The following is a 7208-nucleotide window of genomic DNA, read 5'->3' as shown; positions in this document are numbered from 1 at the left end:
AATATTTAAATACTTTCACTAACTTATTTTATTGATGCCTCTTTTATCCTTTCTCAGGAAGGCTGCTGGCTGTGCTGATGGGTCCCGTTTTCCTCATGTATTCAGCACAGACCTGTAGTTTTTCAGCTTTTTGCCTGGGATAGGGAATTGGGGAAGCTCTGGCTTTAAACTTCTTTATTAGAGTAAGCATTTTATTTAGAGTGAGCCTTTTTGTGCCTTCCTCAGAAGACTTACATCTCATTCCTCTCCTAGCAAATATTGTAAAACCACTTCATTATGGGACAAATTATTATCCTATATAATAAAAGGCTAATATGCAAATTGTTATCTCAACCAGGAGTTCGACCAGGAGTTCAACCAGGGGGCAGGGCCGGCCAGCCAACTGCCTGTAGACCCTCCCCTCTGTCAGCTCCTGCCCATGCATGAATTCTTATACCAGCCATCTAGTTTTAAAAGAAAACAGAATGCTTTCAATTGATCATATGATAAAAATTGTACACTTTGATAAAAAATAGTGTTATCTTTTGACACTACAGTTGAATAAGATCTATGGAATCAGAAGAATAATTTTAAAGCTTTTAAAAATGTGTTCAATGGATTCCCATTTCATCTATGTAAAAATCACTTTTTAATTTTATATTCACTTTGCTGTTTCTTAAAAGAATTTAACTTATGAATAGCACTTTAACAATCTCTGGGGAATGGAAGCATCAAGTTGTAGGTGATATGTGCAGGGCTCTCACTGTGTGCCATGCACTGCTATGGGTACTATATATTGGTGAAACCACTTAACCCTCACATGAACTCCTTCAGACAAATCTTATTAATATCTCTGCTTCACAGATGCAGAAACTGTGATCCAAAGAAGCTCAATTACTGGTCTAAATTCACATTCTCCATAACAATAGAGCCAGAATTCAAATCCAAGCTCCCAGCTTCAGAACCCAAGGCTATAATATATTAATTTTAAAATAATCATAATTACATTCTTACTGTTATAAAATACAAATATCTATTTCCTTTTAAGTAAATGATTTTTTCTAAGCATTACAAGAAGCCAAATGTCTTAAGAAAAGGTTGTTTCTTCTTGGAAGCCTCCATGCCTCCTGCAGGAGTGTTAGGGAGTCAAACATCCCTCCTACACCCACACTGTGCTTCCACCGACAGGCACCATGAGTCACAACCATTATGTTCTAGTTTTGTAGATACTTTCATCACCACTGTGTTTAAATGTTTGTTTCTATGTGCCCCAGCACCATTGCCAGGATTTTGAAAACAAATCTTGTCTTATTTATATTTATTGCTGTTCAGTGATTACAATGATAGTTAAAACAGTAACAAAAAATAATAATAAGGGTTTACTAAGTGCCAGGCACTGTGCTAAGTGCTCAACATGTATTGTCTCGGTTAAGCCTCTCAATAAACATCTGGCATATGAACCATGATTGCCTTTTTGCTCAGTGAATGTGTGGTGCATGCCAGGTGCCCAATCAAGTTTGATTTATTGATATTCCATAGTTTCTAAACTTATTTTCCTGAAATAAATTAAAATATAGACTCCTTGGAGAGAAACAAGCATACTAGGGATTCCCAGTGATTGAGAACCTGACCACTTACATTTGAGGGATGAGAGTTGCGGAAGGGCTGCTCCTGATATTAAAAAGGAAAGGCAAGTTGCAAAAGCCACATTGTCAGTCCATCTCTACCCCTTAACACAAAAAGGACTGTATCAAATGACTCAGTTTGCCTGAGAGTGTCAATTTCTTTTCTCTCTTCTGATGGAATATTTTAAAAGCCTCCTTTCATTTTCAAAAGTCTTCTGTTTGGATGTTATATTACTGATCACCCCAACTGCAAAGTCTCAATGTGAATGTGACACACTGGGCCAATGACCCAACTGCTACTCACCTGTTCGATTCACCTATCCTATCCACCCTCTTAGGCCAATGGCAAGGTGACACTGTGAATTGAGACAACCTTGCATTAGTATTAAAGAAGGAATAGGGTGATCCACATGGTCTCCAGGCCACATTGCTACACTAAGGTCAGCAGAACAATTGGCAAAAGAACTTTGGAGCAAGAGAATCCTGATGGCATTATCTTGGTATGTACCTGGCCTTGATTTATGCTTGAGGTTATTTGACTGCATGGGTCTCTATTATGCTTATGAAATAAAAAGTAACCACACAGTTCATAGAGGCAAGAACACTGGTCTCCCTACCTCACACAATAAATGTCCATGCATGGTTATATGATCATAAAGGAAAAAAAAGAACAGAAAAATACTAAATAGTTTATTGCTGAGGGTGTGTGTGGTGGGATGGGACAGGGAGATAAAAAAAATTTCAATGGGACAGAAATGGGAAGAGAAGGGGAGCCAAACAAACAAATAAAAGAAAAATAACTTTGTCCTCACTATGGTTTGAATGTTTAAAACTCTCCCCCCACCAAAAAAAAAATTTTTTTTTATGTTGAAATAACTCCCAAAGGCTATGGTATTAGGAGATGGGGACTTTGGGAGGAGCTTAGGTCATGAGGGTGTAACCATCATGAATGAAATTAGCACCCTTATAAAAGAGATCCCAGAGAGTTTATTCACTCCTTCCTACCATATGGGGACACCGTATGATTACAGCTATGAATCAGGAAGAAAGCCTACACCTGATCTCCAACTCCCAGCCTGAAGAACTGTGAGAAATAAATTTCTGCTACTTATACACCATCCAATTTGAGGTATTTTGTTATATCAGCCTGAACAGACTATGACAGCACTGGGGGGGGGGGGGGGAGATAGCAAATTATAAAGTATGCTTGTGCACTTATGTAAAAGTACTTATGTGTATATATGAATGATGGATAAACTACTAGTCTAGGATTCAATGCCACCAACACTCTGTAAGAATATCTTGTTCACCACAGCTTCCCAAGCACTTAGTGTAATACCTATATTACAAATATTTCTGAAGGGAGGAGGCAATAAAGCAAACTAGCAAACCAACTTGGTTTCTACGTAGCTATACAGCTGATGTATACTGTAGCTGAGAGAAAGAAAGGTTATTTGCAATAGTATCTAACACTCAGGCCATGATGGAGGGCAGATCTGAGCAAAATGTTCAGCCAGATACCCCTAGACAAGGTGACCACCACAGTGCTATAGTGGCAGCCTGCTTTGAAGCTATTGGGTTTGATCTTTAAACATTTTTAATTCAAAAATTGCACAGACATAAACACAGGCAAAAAACAGTCTTATAAAAAATTTTCAAATTCATACTGTGGGGGAGAAAATTTTTTACTTGTCCTTCTAGCTTCTTTCAGCTGCTCTAATAATTAAATTGATATGAGATGGATTGACTGGAGAAAATAACCAAATTTAATTACATACGTACGTACAGGGATACCATATGCATGAGCAGTTCAGAGAAAGAAAGGTAAAATGAGGTATACATGATATTCTGAGCTAAGAGATAATATGTTTTGAGGCTTCAGAACTGAAGAGGGTAATTTGCAGGATAAAGAGACAAGCAGACGTTCAGTAATATCAGCAGTTTCCCTGCCCCATAGATCATAAAAAGTCGTTTCTAGTGATAACTCTAATTTAGACAAGGCCCCAATTTAAATTATTTAAGAGAGAAGTAAAAGCTTCTTTTGATCCCACAGGGTCACAATTTCCTTCAGCTCCACATACCAAAATAATCCACCTACCTCAGACTCTTAAATTCTTTTAAAGATATAAATGCCATCCCTCACATTTTTTAATATTCAGATATATAAGCATATTTTTTATTAACAAAATAAGATCAGACATTTATATTATTCTACATAAGTAGAATTTTATGATTCTCCTTTTTAAACTTTCATTATCACAATATATCACAAATATCTCTCCAGATTTGGTCATAGAAAATCACTTTATCAGTCATAGTAATGATTCAGAACAAATCATTACAAAATGCAATGACTTGCAACAGCTATATTTTTTAATATATTTTATTGATATTTTTCACAGAGAGGAAGAGAGAGGGATAGAGAGTTAGAAACATCGATGAGAGAGAATCAGCTTCCTCCTACACACCCCCTACTGGGGATGTGCCCGCAACCAAGGTACATGCCCTTAACTGGAATCAAACCTGGGACCTTTCAGTCCACAGGCCGATGCTCTATCCACTGAGCCAAACTGGTTTCGGCCAATTACTATATTTTTTATCTTTTTTTTTTTTTTTTTTAATTTGGCTAGGCTCATCAGGACTCTGAACTTCAGGCTGGTGCAGTTTGCTTTTTGTGTCTGTTACATCCTCCCAGGACTAGTGGGGGATAATAACATGCTATGCCCTTTTTGATGGCAAAAACTCAAGAGGGGTGAGTGGAATAATACCTTTTAAATCTAAGATCACTACATTGTCACTTCTGTCCACATATCATTAGCCAAAGCAAGTCACATGGCCAATTCAATATTGGTGGGGTGATAAAATACACTCTACCTCTCCTGTGAGAAACTGCAAATCATCAACAAAGAGTGTGGTGCTGTTAGGGTCACCAAAGGAGGAATGCACAAGGCCAAAGTGGTAAGGGGTTGTAAAATTTTTTAAGTCATCTGGATACCAGATGGGCTGAGCCCCCAAATGGCTCCAGCAACCAAAGACAGGGAGTTAGAGGTTTTTAAAGGACTCTAGGTGGGCTTTTCCTGGGAGGAGAATTCTCTGTGCAGGTCTCGATTCTGGGAAAGTCTGGACGGGAGAGATAATGGTCTTAGCAAGTGGAATGTCCTTTGTCAAGTGGTCTGGAGGTCAGTTCCCAAGAGAGGGAGGTATCTATTCAATTATTTTATGAGACCCAACAGTTACGGGGAGAGATGCATGAGTAAGGATGCTCGTTGCTATGTATTTAACCACTCCCGTTGATAAAAATTAGGTTGATTACAACTATAGAGCTGTGAAGAACATGCAACTTGCCATGTTTCCCTTTTGTTTCGGTTTCCATGAAGCTGGAAGCCAAATTTAAGTCTCAATTAAGGCACATTGCTCATTGTTAGCATATCCATTTACTCATTTTCTATTCCTAGTTTATTGAACTTTATTTTATTATCCTATTTTGAAAGCTTCTTTAATTTTTAAAATTAAGAATCAATGTATGATTAATTTGAATTTTATGAGTGTCAGAATCTCCTGACTGTTGAAGTCACTAAAAAGAATCAAGGGTTCTAATGTGTGGTAAATGCCCCAGACTGCCTCTCAGAGACTTCTGGAGCCTGGTCTCTATGCATTCATTAATATACTTACTGCCACCAGAGGACAGGGAAGGGAAAGAAGGCAGATTCAACTCAACTAGCTAGCAGCAACTCACGGTGGTAGAAATTTTAATGAAGGTAGAAAATTGCCAGATAGTTGGCCACCATTTTGCTTTCCTTTAAGCTGGCCATGATTGTGGGTCAGAGAAATTTGGGGCCATGAAGCTGCCAAGCAGAGCCAGATCCCTTCTCAAGATTTTATCCCTTCAAAGTTACACCCAAAGTGAAAGCCACGACTGCTCCTGCAGGAGTGCCTGCACATCCTCAAGACCTTGAGCTTACCAAATTACCAAGCAGCTTAGTGATTGCCATGCTCCTCCATCAAGAAGTGATTTGTTCATTAAAGCAGGCAGTAGGTACAAGGACTCTAACAACTTAGGACCTCCCATTTGCTTCATTTTGCATCCAGTCTGACTACAAAAGGAGCATCATCTTTCAAGATAACCCCTGGAATTGAAGCCATTGGTGGTAAATTAAGTGTGACTTGAACAAATTAAAACATGGCCTACACGGTGGAATGCCTGCAGGTGACATCAAAATTCTAATGGAGTTCCTGCTCGAGGTCACCACAGCACCTGCATTTCATCAATGGGAAATTGATGAAATAGCTGTCCTTCAGTCTCAGCTAAGGACTGACAACACTGTAGCTTTTCAGAATCCAAAGGCTCATATTGAAAATTTTCATTCTACAATTTATCGAAATGTCTTGGCTAATTCTTTGTATTGTCCTGTTTATAAGATTGGGAAAGTGGCATCAGATGAATTATATCACTATGTTCAGAACCATTTTACAAGTGCAAGAATGGCTTTGATTGGACATGGTGTGGTTCATCCTGTACTGAAACAAGTTGCTGAATGATTTCTGAATATGAGGGGTGGGCTTGGTTTACCTGGTGCAAAGGCCAGATGCCTTGGAGGTGAAATTTGAGAACACAATGGAGACAGTCTGTCCATGCTCCTTCTGCATCAGAAAGTGCTGCCACAGGAAGGCCAGAAGCAAATGCATTTTGTGTTCTCCAGCATGTCCTCGGTGCTGGGCCACCTGTCAAGAGGGACAGCAATGCCACCAGCCGTCTGTACCACGCTGCTGCCAAGAGGATTCACTAGCCATTTGATGTTTCTGCTTGTTATGCCAGTTACTCAGATTTTCCACTCTTTGGGATTTATTCTATCTCCAAGGCTGCAGCTGCCAGAGATGTTATCAAGACTGCCTGCAACCAAGTAAAAGCAATTGATCAAGAAAACCTTTCTAGTATGGCTGTTCAGGCTGCCAAGAACAAGTTGAAAGCTAGATACCTAATGTCAGTGGAGTCTTCTGAAGGTTTACTGGGTGATGGCAGGTTTCAGATTCTTGCTGCTGATTCATACATGCCACCATTTAGTCAACAGATTGACTCAGTAGCTGATGCTGATGTCATAAATGTTGCAAAAAAGTTTTTTTCTGGCCAGAAGTCAATGGCAGCAAGTGAAAAATTGGGGCATACACCCTTTGTTGATGAGCTGTAATACTGAACCACATTGAAAGAAAGAGCTGGATGTTTTCTCAACCCCGAACAGTAAACACATGAATGTCATAAGTCTAGACTGTATCATATATTTTTGTTTTCAATGAGGTGAAATACTTTAAAAAGTATAAATGCAGGTAATTGTTCTCAGTGGACCTAAAGTCAATGAAACATTTGAGTGTTAAAAAAAGAAGAAAGAAAAAAATGTATCAGATGGTGTTCCTCTCTGCTTCCAGAAAATCTGGGGTTGATTTTAGTGCCCTACACAGCATCTGGCCCTAGTCATGTACTTAAATGCATAATGATACAAAGTTATGTATTTATCAAAAGGAAACAAATATAGTCAATAGACAAAAGGAAATTCTATTTTAAAATTTGCAACCTTATAGTTTGGACTTTTGTATTTTAAAAAGTAATAT

General features: G+C 38.6%; 1 pseudogene across 1 annotated transcript; it reads left to right on the top strand.

Moving 5' to 3' along the window:
- Positions 1-5443: 5443 nt before the first annotated feature.
- On the top strand, positions 5444-6790 carry LOC311618818 (cytochrome b-c1 complex subunit 2, mitochondrial-like; annotated as a pseudogene). The gene has a single exon. The product of its transcript is annotated as a cytochrome b-c1 complex subunit 2, mitochondrial-like (transcript).
- The last annotated feature ends 418 nt before the right edge of the window (positions 6791-7208 follow it).

This window comes from Pipistrellus hanaki (genome assembly GCF_964339955.1).
Source record: "Pipistrellus hanaki genome assembly, chromosome: 3".
NCBI lineage: Eukaryota > Metazoa > Chordata > Mammalia > Chiroptera > Vespertilionidae > Pipistrellus > Pipistrellus hanaki.
Note: the sequence above shows the minus strand (reverse complement) of the source record. Positions and strands in the feature narration are given on the sequence as shown.